Raw genomic sequence first — 13695 nt, forward strand, 5'->3', positions numbered from 1 at the left:
ATCTACAAGGAAAGGAAGCCATGACAGAAGATTCAACAGCCATCACATTTACAGATCAGCATGTGCATAGTAATAGCTGTATTTCATCTGAAATATAAGATTCAGGCTCAGAGATAAGTTAACTTAAAGCGTGTATCTGGAACATTCACTCTATTAGTATTTTCCCATTATACTGATTTTTTTTTTCATCCTAAGGTGCTCTAGAGGCAAGAGACTAGTAAGGATCTCTTGTTCCATAGCAGAAATGCAGCCACCACACTGTAATGGAGCCTGATCTTCCAAACATTCCATCATTGGGAGCCCTATTAAAATCATTAGAGACTAACCAATTTATTTGAGCGTAAGCTTTCGTGAGCTACAGCTCACTTCATCGGATGCATACTGTGGAAAGTGTAGAAGATCTTTTTATACACACAAAGCATGAAAAAATACCTCCCCCCACCCCACTCTCCTGCTGGTAATAGCTTATCTAAAGTGATCACTCTCCTTACAATGTGTATGATAATCAAGTTGGGCCATTTCTAGCACAAATCCAGGTTTTCTCACCCCTGCCCCCCCCCCACAAACCCACTCTCCTGCTGGTAATAGCTTATCTAAAGTGACCACTCTCCTTACAATGTGTATGATAATCAAGGTGGGCCATTTCCAGCACAAATCCAGGGTTTAACAAGAACGTCGGGGGGGGGGGGAGGAAAAAACAAGGGGAAATAGGTTACCTTGCATAATGACTTAGCCACTCCCAGTCTCTATTCAAGCCAATGTCACGGCTAACCTGGTGGCTGAACTTTGTGACTTTGTCCTTACCCATAACTATTTTACATTTGGGGACAATGTATACTTTCAGATCAGCGGCATTGCTATGGGTACCCGCATGGCCCCACAGCATGCCAACATTTTTATGGCTGACTTAGAACAACGCTTCCTCAGCTCTCGTCCCCTAATGCCCCTACTCTACCTGCGCTATATTGATGACATCTTCATCATCTGGACCCATGGAAAAGAAGCCCTTGAGGAATTCCACCATGATTTCAACAATTTCCATCCCACCATCAACCTCAGCCTGGTCCAGTCCACACAAGAGATCCACTTCCTGGACACTACAGTGCTAATAAACGATGGTCACATAAACACCACCCTATACTGGAAACCTACTGACTGGTATACTTACCTACATGCGTCCAGCTTTCATCCAGACCACACCACACGATCCATTGTCTACAGCCAAGCTCTACGACACAACCGCATTTGCTCCAACCCCTCAGACAGAGACAAACACCTACAAGATCTCTTCAAGCATTCTTACAACTACAATACCCACCTGCTAAAGTGAAGAAACAGACTGACAGAGCCAGAAGAGTATCCAGAAGTCACCTACTACAGGACAGGCCCAACAAAGAAAATAACAGAACACCACTAGCCATCACCTTCAGCCCCCAACTAAACCCTCTCCAATGCATCATCAAGGATCTACAACCTATCCTGAAGGACGACCCATCACTCTCACAGATTTTGGGAGACAGGCCAGTCCTTGCTTACAGACAGCCCCCCAACCCGAAGCAAATTCTCACCAGCAACCACACCTCACACAACAAGAACGCTAACCCGGGAACCTATCCTTGCAACAAAGCCTGTTGCCAACTGTGTCCACATATCTCTTCAGGGGACACCATCATAGGGCCTAATCACATCAGCCACACTATCAGAGGCTCGTTCACCTGTGCATCTACAAATGTGATATTTGCCATCATGTGCCAGCAATGCCCCTCTGCCATGTACATTGGCCAGACTGGACAGTCTCTACATAAAAGAATAAATGGACACAAATCAGAAGTCAAGAATTATAACATTCAAAAACCAGTCAGAGAACACTTCAATCTCTTTGGTCACTCGATTATAGACCTAAAAGTGGCAATTCTTCAACAAAAAAACTTCAAAAACAGATTCCAACGAGAGACTGCTGGTAATAGCTCACCTTTCTTGATCACTCTTGTTACAGTCTGTATGGTAACACCCATTGTTTCACGTTCTCTGTGTATATAAAATCTCCCCACTGTATTTTCCACTGTATGCATCCGATGAAGTGAGCTGTAGCTCACGAAAGCTTATGCTCTAATAAATTTGTTAGTCTCTAAGGTGCCACAAGTACTCCTTCTCTTTTTATGGATTCAGACTAACACGGCTGCCAGTCTGAAACTGACTAATTTGCGATTCTAATACAATAATAGGAATGAATCCCAGAACTTGGGCTGACTGGCAGATCTGCAAAAAGTGATAGCTGGGTCAACTATCCTTCAAACAGATGAGTGGTAAATCATTTGTAATTTCTCCCAATATCATTCATTTTCACTATAATTTAATTTTGTTGTGTATAAGAGTGATTTCTTGAAGATAAATATCTGACATTTTATATTTTGTTCAGAACCCCTAATAGCCACATACAAACTAACTGGATGTACAATATCAGTTTGGAAAACGGTCTTTTTGAATTATAGGATTATTAAAAAAAAGTATCTGAAAGGTGATTGTTTTTTATTTATATATAATGGTAAGTATCTTTCCCTGAGAACTTATATTGCAAATTAGTGTACGTTATTAAATGATTTATTTTATGGGTGACTTGTATAAATCATAAAAACTACCAAATCACTGCTGCTTTAGTTGGCTAGCACACTTTTCACTTCCTCTCTCAAAACTGTTCAGTGATGTTGATGTTAAATAGCTATTGTGTGTCTCCTCCCTACCTGAGCGGTAACTGCATTACAGTGGCAAGAGAACTTCTTGTTATAGCCTGGGCTGGTGGTATGGGGCTGATTATTAAGGTTGCTTTAAGTTTTCAGTTTCTTATAACTTTGTCAACCTTTTCCTTGCTGGGTGTCTGCCTCAGGCTGAATGGTTTGGGAACATTTTCAACCAAAATGATCCAGTTGTTGTTGAAAACAGCTCAGGGTATGGGCAGTTGGTGACCCAGCCGTTGGGGGAGACTAGCCCTCAGCCCCTCCCCTTGTGCCTGAGGCCCCTCCTCTCCCCTTCCCCTTCTGCCCCCCCCCCAGAGCACCCACACTGCGGCCCCCAAGTGATGGATGACCAGAGGCTGGGTGGCACAGCCGCGCTGCCCCCAGCCCCAGAGTGCTGGGCAGCTAGTGCAAGGTGGCAGCACGGCCAGCCCCAGAGCGCCGGGAGGGCAGAACGGCCCCAGCGCCAGGTGCCCTGAGTCCCTGTGGCAGGTAGGCCAGCCAACCCTGGCCCCAGCCAGCCTGGGCCAGGGCAGAGCGCCAGGAACTGCAGGAAGGAGCCTGGGGGAGGAGCGTGGGTGGTGCCACACCAGGCTGTTTGGGGGGAGACGGCCTCCCCCAGCCTACGATACCTGCTGCCCATGGCTCAGGGAAAAATATATTTAGCTCATGTTAAAAGATTCCGGCAACCTTTTCTTTGAAAATTTCTAGTGCTTCCTTCTCCTTCCTTTTGTAGTAGGAACTTGAAACCTTGCAAGGGTGTGATCTTTGTGTCAAGGATGCACCTTTTGCCATCGCCATGAAAATCCAAACCCAAATTTCACCAATTTATAACCCTCTGACAAATCACAGTTTACACATGCTCAGTAGAGACTTTTGACATTTTAGTAGCTAAATTTGCCGAAGATCCCGTCCACCCCGGACATTCTCCAGCTCAGGGCTGAGGAGAACTTTCTCTCCAATTGCAACTCTGTGCTGCTGGAGGCCCTGCTGGATCTGGGCACTTGAACTGAGAGCAGGGAGGCTCTCTTTCCTGTGCTCTCAATGACTCCGCTGACTGTACAACCTTAATTCACTCTCCTTGTACATATGCCTTATGATACAGCCTTTAATTACATGAACATATACTATTATTTTCCAGAGAACCCCTGCCTTACTCAGTGAACAAGATGCACAGTGCTCAATTAATGAGCAGTTATTCACTATTTTGTTTTCACTTTGTTCTGCTATGTGTGGCCCCATGCCTTATTTACTGAATGCTATTGAAACCCTGCTCTAAAGACAGATTTATAATTTCCCTCCTGGGCTTTTCTGTAACATTCATCAGCATAGTATGGGTGGTTCACAACTATTAATGAATTTATTTTCACAACTGAGGTGGTATTATTATCTCCATTTTGTGGATGGGGAACTGAGGCATATAAGGATGGGGTCCACGAAAGTACTTAGGTGTGTAAGTCCTAGTTTTGGCTCCACTGCAATCCATAAAACTTCAGCCGAACCTCGTAGGTGCCTAAATGCTCTCAGTGCCTAAGTTTTTTAGGGTAAAAATTCCCTAGGCGCTTGTGTTTCAGCCTCTAAGCATGTGCTTTGCTGCCTCCCAGTAGGAGTCTGGATGCCTTTCTCCCGCCTAAGCCCCAGACTAATCCATGTACTAAGGGAAGACAGGCCATCAGCCACCTAAATCATATGGGCCCAATCTAGTAAGTGTGATCAGAGGTTGCCAACAAGATGGGGTCCAATTCAAAACTCAGGAGGAGAAAGTGGTGCCCCTCTTTTAACTTTAGCCTAGTGGTTAGAGTACTCACCTGTGATGTGGGAGATCAAAGTTCAATTCCCCCATCTCTACCAGAGAGGAAGAAAGAATTTGAATAGGGGTTTCTCACCTACCAGGAGAGTCGTCTAACTAATGAGGTATGGGATATTCTGATGTGGAGCTCCCTCAGTCTCTCCTGTTGAAGCTTTCCACTATGGATAAATAATAAAAGAGTGACTGGAGCAGGGGGACTCGACACAGTTTCCCAAGACCCACATGGGAGCCCTAACCCCTGAGCTACAGAGTCATTCCAATTCTCTTTTTCTCTCTCTCGCCCAATGACTGTTCCACTGTGGATAAATACTTACCTAATCCAACTATTCCTTCTTCATCCACAGTGGAACAGCTTCAACTGGAGAGATTGAGGGAACCTGTATAGCAGAATACCCCATAGCTCAGTAGTTAGAGTACTCTCCTAGTAGGTGGAAGACCCCTGTTCAAATCCTTTCTCCCCTTTAGGCAGAGGAGGGACATGAATGTGGGTTGCCTTTATCACAGGTGAGTGCTCTAACCACTAGACTAAAAGTTATAAAGTGGGCAGAACCCTCTTCCAATCCTCCGCCACCCATTTTGCCTGAAGCAAGACAGGCACCTAACCCATTCTGCGACAAATACCTTAGGTGCCTAAACCATCCACTCCAGGCAGCGAGTGTACATTTATGTATCACTAAGGGGAACTCCCTGTAGCCTGGATTTAGGCACCAATCTCAGAGAGGTGGGGCTTAGCACAAACCCATCTGATTGGCATCTCCCATTGGCTATCTTAGGCAGCTCCTGGCCCAACATGCTGGCTTTTCTGGAGAGAGGAGGTGCCCATCTCTTCCCCGCCTAGGAGCCTACACACCAACTTGGCTTTCTTGACTGAAGTGTTGTTCCTGGATTTTCTAGGCGCCTAAAAGAGAATGCTGTGACACTCCACATTGCAACTCCTAAATCCCTTTGTGGATTCCCACCCAGAGAGATTAAAGTCCACTAATTTTGGGTGCCAGAATTCCTGGGACCTGATTTTTCAGCAAACTTAGCATTATTTAGCATTTTATATGTTTAAATCATAGGTCCCATTGACCTGAGTTTCAGCTGTAAGTACTTCTCATTTTTGCAAAATGAGGAACACACAATGAGCGACCACCTGTGAAAAGTTTGGTGTAAGTTACTTGACTAGAACCACATAGGAACTCTGGTATAGGTGGTGATCGAATCCATTTCTCTAGGGTAGCATTCAACTGCCTTGACCATGAAACCATCCTTTCTCTTCGAGCAACACCCTGTCTCATTCACCACACACCTTCCAACTTCTGCATCATATGAAGCTGGGTTCTACAAACAACAATCTCCTTCTCTCCACAACCCTGCTCCACCCCCAGAATAGGTCCATCCTGTGCACTGAATGAGATAGAGGTCCTGTGGAAAAAATAGCAAATGACTGTGGAATTAAAGACGGTATTATAATGTATTCACATGTGGGTGGGGAAGGGTGCAAATTAAAATAGCACAGGCAATCTTAATTTTGGCATTTTCTAATATTTGTGTATTTAATTTTACAACCTCAATAATGTTCTTTTAACACATGTTTTGTGTAATACAGTATGTACTATGTAAAATACTTTGGAATCCTTCAGGATTAAAAGTGGTATACGTGTTATTTTTTAAATATTATGGTATTTACTATTTTCAGTGACAGAGATTGTCCCTCTTCATTTACAAATTAAAAACTTCCTCTATGGGTAGGAGATTCCATAATTCTTTTCAGTTTTTCTTGCATCTTCTTCTGGAGCCTGTGGTATTGGCTGCTGTTGGACTCAAGTAGGTGGACCACTGGTCTGATCTGGTATGGCAATTCCTGTATTGCTAAGTGTTGATTTAAAATAAAAACACTAACATCTTTCTTAAAAATACCTTCAAATTACATTTGATTGCAGTTACTTTTGCATAAATCAGAGTTATCATTTTGGCTTTTATTATCCAAAGTGTTCCTGATCCAAGAATTTCATTTAATAAATAAGATTTGCATTAGACTTAAAATGACAAGGGGGTGGGGTAATATCTTTTATTGAACCAACTTCAGTTGGTGAAAGAAACAAGTTTTTGATCAAAGGAGAGCTCTTCCTCTTGTCTGGGAAAGGAACTCAGAGTGTCACAGCTAAATACAAGGTGGAATATCTAAATACAAGGTGGAATAGACTACAGATTCAAGACGTGTGGTTCTCTCTGCAGTTGTGTGTGCTACAGTTTTATGTACCATCACTCAGGTTTGGTCCAGCCACCCCTCCATCATCATGATTTGAGCCAGGGGGAGCAGCTGGGCCAAATATGAATGGCATTGCAACACCCCACCCCGTCTCTGCTTGGCTAACATTAAACAAAATGAACTTCTCCCAAAATAAAATTATAACTTTTTTTTTAATTTCATGGGGCTCTACTGAGGCATACAGTTCCCCATTAGCTCTAATGTTACACCCTTGAGTATGAGGCCTGCTTTCTGAAAGATAAGTTTATTCAGTCAAGTTCTGACCTTTGTAGCACTTACACAAGTAGGGTCTACTACTCCTGGACACAGGCAAAATCTCCAACACGTGATGTTAGTTAACCTTAGCACTAGAATGGCTCAGGTTTGGGAATCTCCCTCACATCCTCAACAGTGAAGACCGATGCAAAGAATTCATTTAGTTTCTCTGCAATGGCCTTATCATCTTTGAGTGCTCCTTTAGCATCTTGATCGTCCAGTGGCCCCACCGGTTGTTGAGCAGGCTTTCTGCTTCTGATGTATTTTAAATTTTTTTTGCTATTATTATTATTTTGGAATCTTTGGCTAGCTGTTCTTCAAATTCTTTTTTGGTCTTTCCAATTATATTTTTACACTTCATTTGCCAGAGTTTATGCTCTTTTCTATTTTCCTCATTAGGATTTTTCTTCCACTTTTTAAAGGATGCCTTTTTGACTCTCACCGCTGCTTTTACTTTGTTGTTTAACTACGTTGCCTCCAGCCCTGGAGCACTGGGCGGGTGGTGCGGCTCCCAACACCCTCCACTCCCGGAGCACCAGGTGGGTGGCACAGCCCTCCAACCCCGGAGGGCAGGCGTGAGCACAGACCCCAGCTGCCTGGAGTCCTGGGCTGCAGGCCGGCCCCCACTAGCCCCAGCCCGGCCACAGGGGAAGAGCACCAGCAGGAAGCAGCTGGGCCATGCAGGGCTGTTTGGGGAGGCTCAGCCTCCCCTAGCCTGTGATACCCGCTACCCATGAGCAGGTGGGGCTTCTGTAAAGCCTAGGAGTTGATGATAGGAAGAGAGCTGCAGTGAGGAAGCCTGCAGTCACACTCCCTGATACAAGGGGGGAGAGTAGAAGCCTTTAATAGGAATGCAGGAAGCAGTCCAGGGAAGGAGCAGTAAAGTCTGAGGGACTATAGACGTGAACTGCTGGTTTGAGGGTTCCTGGACTGGAACTCAGAGTAGAGGGCAGGCTAGAGTTCCCCTACAAGCCATTGTGAGAGAGGCACAGTCCGCAGAGTGGATTTAGAGTCTGCCTGAGTCTGTGTGGAGCGAGACCTTGGAGAGACCCCAGAAGGGGAACGCAATTGTGACCTGACTGGAGGGCTAAGCCACAAAGGAGAGGTGCAGAAGCTCCTGACTAGTGAGAAAGGGACTGCAGAGTGAGTGATTGAGGCAAGAGTGAGTGAGTGAGTGACTGAGGGCTGAGTGACTGCTGGACGGGGAACAGACAGTGGCAAGCTAATTCCCCAGATGAGCTACGAGGAGGTGCTGCCAAGCAGTGAGTAGCAAGCACCTGTTACACACCCTCAGAGAATTCTAATAGATTGGTGAGGCATGATTACAAAAACTATGTTGATACTTCCCTGACATATTGTTATCATCTATGAGCCTGATAATTATGTTATTTACTATAGTTTCAATCAATTTGCTTGGTAGTGAAGTTAGGCTTACCAGCCTGTAATTACCAGGATTGCCTCTGTAGACTTTTGTAAAAATCAGAAGAATTTATCTGCCAGTGATTTACTATAGAGGGTGATTTAGGCAAAAGGTTACATACCAAAGTTAATAGTTCCGCAATTTCATATTTGAGTTCCTTTGGAACTCTTGGGTAAGTACCATCCGGTCCTGGTAACTTATCACTGTTCAAATTATCTATTTGTTTTAAAACCCCCTCTACTGACACATCAGTCTGGGAAAGTTTTTCAGAGTTGTCACTGTAAAAGAAAGGCTATGGTGTGGGAATCTCTCTCAGATCCTCTGCAGTGCAGACTGATGCAAAGAATTCATTTAACTTCTCTGCAACAGCCTTGTCTTCCTTGAGTGCTTGTTTAGCACCTCAATCATCCATTGGCCCGGCTGATTGTTAGGCAGACTTCCTGCTGCTGATGTATTAAAAAAGAAATTGCTATTAGTTTTTGAGACTCTTGCTAGTTGCTCTTCAAATTCTTTTTTGGCTTGCCTAATTATACCTTTACACTGGACTTCCCAGAGTTCATACCCCTTTCTATTTTCTTCAGTAGGATTTGACTTCCAATTTTTAAAGGATGTCTTTTGTCTCTAACTGCCTCTTTTACTGTGTTGTTTAATGATGGTGGTGGTTTTTATTTGGGGTATACATATAGTTTGAAGCTCTATTATTATGTTTTTAAAAAGTTTCCATTCAGCTTGCAGGTATTTCACTCTTGTGACTGTTCCTTTTAATTTCCACTTAAATAGCCTAATTTTTGTGTTGTTCCCCTCTTTAAAGTTAAAATGCTGCTATGGTGGCTTTCTTTAGTATTCGCAGCCTTACCAGAATGTTAAACTTAATTACATTATGATTGCTATTACAGAGTAGTTCAGCTATATTCACCACATGGACCAGATCCAGTGTGCCATTTAGTACTAAATCAAGAATTGCCTCTCCACTTGAGGGTTCCAGGACTAGCTGCTCCAGGAAGTACTCATTAATAGTGTCTAGAAATTTTATCTCTGCATCCCAGCCTGTGGTGACATGTTCCCAATCAATATAGGGATAGTTGTTTATTGGGTTTTCTGTTCTTGTAGCTGCTCTAATCTCGCTGGGCATTTCACACTCACCAACCTGGTCAGGTGATCGGTAATATATTCTTACTGCTATACTCTTATTATTCAAGCATGGAATTTCTATTCACAGAGATTCTATGGTACAAATTGATTCATTTAAGATTTTTACTATAATAGATTATGATTTATTTTATATATAATGCCACTCCTCCACCAGCATGACCAACTCTGGTATTACTGTGTCCCATTGATTATCATCATTCCACCAAGTTTCTGTGATGTCTATTATATCAATGTTCTCATTTAAGACCAGGCACTCAAGTTCATCCATCTTAGTATTTAAACTTCTTGCATTTTATACGTGCACTTATAAAATTTGTCAGTATTTAATTGTCTGCCTTCATGTGATGTAATTGAATGAAACTCCCTTTCATTTGCTTGTTTCTCTTCAGTTCCTACCTGCATTTTATGAACTTCTGTTCTCTCCTCATCAGTAGGATAAGGGATGTATCTGTCCAAACTCTGTGCTCCTCTGCTCCTGGCAACTTTCCCAAGCCCTTTGTTTAAAAACTTCTCGATGAACTTTTTAATTTTACATGTCAGCAAACTGGTTCCATTTTGGTTTAAGTGTAACCCATTCTTCCTTTCCCAAAAGATTCCTCGGTTCCTAATAAATCTAAATCCCTGGTCCTTACTCTGTCATCTCATCCATGCATTGAAACCCTGCAGGTCTGCTTGTCTGTGCGTGTAGAACTGGAAGCATTTCAGAGAATACTACCATGGAGGTCCTGGACTTTAACTTCTCACTTAGCAGCCTAAATTTTTCCTCTAGGACATCTCCCCTACCTTTACTTATGTCATTGATATCTACATGTACCCCAACTACCAGCTTCTCCCCAGCACTGCACATAGAGCTACTCGGATGTCTCAAGTGGTCTGGATGTGCACAGACATCCCACCAACCTTACCCAGTAGGGTTACCACAGGATATCTAATGTTAAAAGTTTGCACTCAGCTAAAGATGCAGCAGTGTTCTCAATTCTGCAGTTTACGCAATAATAGATCAAAACTATTGAAAATACCACAGGTGTTTGCCCACCAACACAAAAAGCGCACCACATGTGTGTGAGAGAGAGGGTTTGAGTCATGCCAGAGTGAGGAGAGGTGTGATGATATCAATCTAATCTATGTGTGGTTGCTATCTGTTGAAGTGGGGTGACTGTAGTAGAGTTGTCTTGCGGTTGGGGATGCATGGGGCTTGCCTTGGGGAGGGGGTGCATTTCAACAGTAGTATCCCTATTACTCAAGGATGCAGAGCCTATGGGTTTTTTCTTTTTAAATTACGCATACATTCAGACTGAACCAGCGGCGGTGAAAACCCGCGCCAGCCACCGAAGGGCCCTGTGCGTGTCCCTAACTCACATTGCTGTTGACTACCTGGTGTAACTCTCCTGCCCTGCCACCTGTCCGCTCCTCCCCGAACTCCGGACTCTCAAGGCCTCTCCGTGGCCAACTCGGCTGGCTGGAGCCCGGGACCCGACGGCTGGGGTCGCGGTGCGGCCTCGTCCCACCTCGGGCGCCTGCTGCGCGGACTTTTCACGCCGAAGAGGGGGGGAAAGGGTCCCCGCATGCTCCAGTGATGGTCGGGCGAGCCCCGGAGGTACAGAGACGCCCCTACGCAGGCTGCAACCTCCCCGCTAGGCCCACCGCTTGGCCGTTGTTATAGCAACTGCAGGAAGGCTGCTCCCCGCCCCCCCCCTCCTCTCGCGAGAGCGCCTCTGGCAGCAGGCGGAGCAGGCGCCGGGGTGAGCTCATCCCGGGAGCTGGGGAGGGAGCGCAGCGCGGAGGCTCCTGCAGCAGTCGCAGCAACTTTGTTGGGTGAGTTCAGAGCGGGAGCTGGGCAGGTAGCGTGGAGCCTGCGGGGGCAGGACCCGCTCCTCGTCCCTCAGCCCCTAGTCTGGGGGGGGCCCTGCGTGGAGCTCGTCCTGAGCTGGAGAGAGGCACCCTGTTCCCCTTCCCGACCCACCAGCCCGAGCCTGGGGGAGAGTGAATGGAGCTGATCGTGAGCAGACAGACCAGACCGGCCGGCCCCCTTCCCTAGCCAAAGCCGCCTCCTCCGCAGTCTCCAGAGTTTGGTGGTGGGGAGGGTCCTGGAGAGAACTGGCCACTCATGGGGAGAGACCCCTCCAAGCCTCTTAATTTAATCTCTTTATCTCCTTCCCCCGTCCCTGGGTCAGATAGACCCTGGCCCCCAAAACTGCCATGTGTACGTGGGGAGTCCTCGAGCCTTGCGTGGCACTGACCCCGCGAAGAGCATGTCCTTGTACCCCATCTCGCTGCCTTTTGCTCTCCCCCCAGATTTTTGTGGGGCAGGTCGTGGAGCGCTGATGTATTGATTCTATGCGAGGAGAGGATCGCTCTTTCTCTGCCCCCCCTCCCCGGCTTTAACAGCCCCAAGACGATCAGGGAAAAAGTCCTGGGGCCAGGGGCTCTGGCTGGAGCCGATTTCCGATGAGACAGGCGGAGGAGGAAAAAGAGGGGGTTGGACATAAGGATTCCTCACACTCAGTCACCCTGCCCCCAACTTAAACAAGAGAAGGAGAAGCAGCAATATTAACTTAGCTTTTCTACCCCCACCTTCTTCTGCTGCTTCTTGGATACCTCCTTTTTCAGCAAAAAGTGGCATGGACTTATCCTCCCCCCCACACCCCCCCCCCCCCCGCCAGTCTGGATGGTATTTTTCCTCTATGAACAAAACTGAGGGAGGTGGTGGTGGAAGGAGGAGGTGCAGTAGTGACGGCTTTTGTGTATATGTGTGTTTTCTCTTTAGGAAGGGGAACGTTAAATGGGAACGGCTCTAAACGGTCCCAAGGAGGGGAAGAAAGGAAAAGGGGGTAAGCTCTTTTAAGTGAACCAAGGCTCAGGTTGCTCTGAAATGACAATAGGAAATGATGATTTAGGCAGTATACCCATTACTTATAGTACTGCATGTACTATTTAACGAAAGCAGTAAAACAGATTAAATACAACCAAAAAAAATTTCTTAAATTTTACATTTCTCTTCAGGTGTCTTACTGAAATCAGAGAGGACATCCCTGGGGCAGGATATAATCTGATTTTTAGGCTGTTTCCACTATAAGAAGTGAGTTATTTATTTGGTGCTATAAGTATACAAGTAGCTTTACTTTTATTCATTTTGTTAAAAGCCAGCTTTTGCTTTGTAGTTGTTTTGAGTCTTGTTTTGACACCACAGTAATGATGATTAGCTCATTTGAAGGCAGTGCCGATAATCTAAATGTTTATATCCTTTGTAAGGGAGTGGAGGAATGAAGTGTTTGGAGGTGGTTAATTTCTTTCCTTGAAGTCTGGAGAAGTGAATACAGGGGATGCCTTAAACCTGGATCTCATGGAATAAGGTAGTTGCTGTGTTTGTGTTTGAGGAAAACCAGGTAAAGAGACACAAGGGAGGGGGCAGGACTCAACCTCATTCTTCACCCTTTTCCATTTTATATTTTCAAAACTAGTTGCATTGAATTTCTCACTGTGTATCTTTTCATGAATAAAATATACACATACACTGACCAATCATAAGGTTGATCATGTTCATTTAATGAGGAATGCATCTATTCATTTCTGATAAAGCAGCAGTACAAAAAGGGGAATTGCTCAACTTAAAGGAAAATCTCCTTCTGTAACCTTGACTACTGTGTGTGTGTGACTTTTTACATGGAGAAGACATTTTTTTTCTAAAATGTGTGTGTGCATTTCTGTGAGTAGTACTGCTCACAAGATTTCTTTAAAATAGTATCTACACTGAATATTTTAGTAATGCTGTTTTTAATTAATCCCTTAATGCATGCAGGCCTAAGTGTATCTTGAGCTGTGTCCTTAGCTGATAATACAATGTAAATTTGCTTTTAGGGGGCGGGAGGTGAAGGTGTCAGATTTCATTAGATTCCAGCTCTATCTGGGTGAACTTAGATTGGTGTTTCCTCTAGAAAGCAATCCTTTCATGATGAAACTCTGACTCAGACCCTTGACCATTGTGACTGCTACATAGGAGTGAAGTGTTAACTTTCTTAAGGTTAAATCATAAAGCAATTTTCTAAGGAGAAAATTGCTTGTAGTCAGCATA

The 13695-nt window shown here is 44.8% G+C and overlaps 1 protein-coding gene across 26 annotated transcripts in view; it reads left to right on the forward strand.

Annotated features, from left to right (window-relative positions):
* The first annotated feature begins 11297 nt into the window (after nucleotides 1-11297).
* SIPA1L1 (signal induced proliferation associated 1 like 1) overlaps nucleotides 11298-13695 on the forward strand; it is a 376811-nt gene continuing 374413 nt past the window's right edge. For 5 of the 26 annotated variants that reach the window (XM_043548049.1, XM_043548065.1, XM_043548051.1 and 2 more), the window contains exons 1-2: nucleotides 11361-11438; nucleotides 12391-12454. The gene's annotated coding sequence lies outside the window, so the exon portion shown is untranslated. Of the gene's footprint in view, nucleotides 11439-12390; nucleotides 12455-12626; nucleotides 12703-13695 lie in introns of all 26 variants that reach the window. The other 21 variants (XM_043548043.1, XM_043548050.1, XM_043548046.1 and 18 more) reach the window with 12 other exon arrangements.

The sequence above is a fragment of the Chelonia mydas genome, chromosome 6 (genome assembly GCF_015237465.2).
Source record: "Chelonia mydas isolate rCheMyd1 chromosome 6, rCheMyd1.pri.v2, whole genome shotgun sequence".
Lineage (NCBI taxonomy): Eukaryota > Metazoa > Chordata > Testudines > Cheloniidae > Chelonia > Chelonia mydas.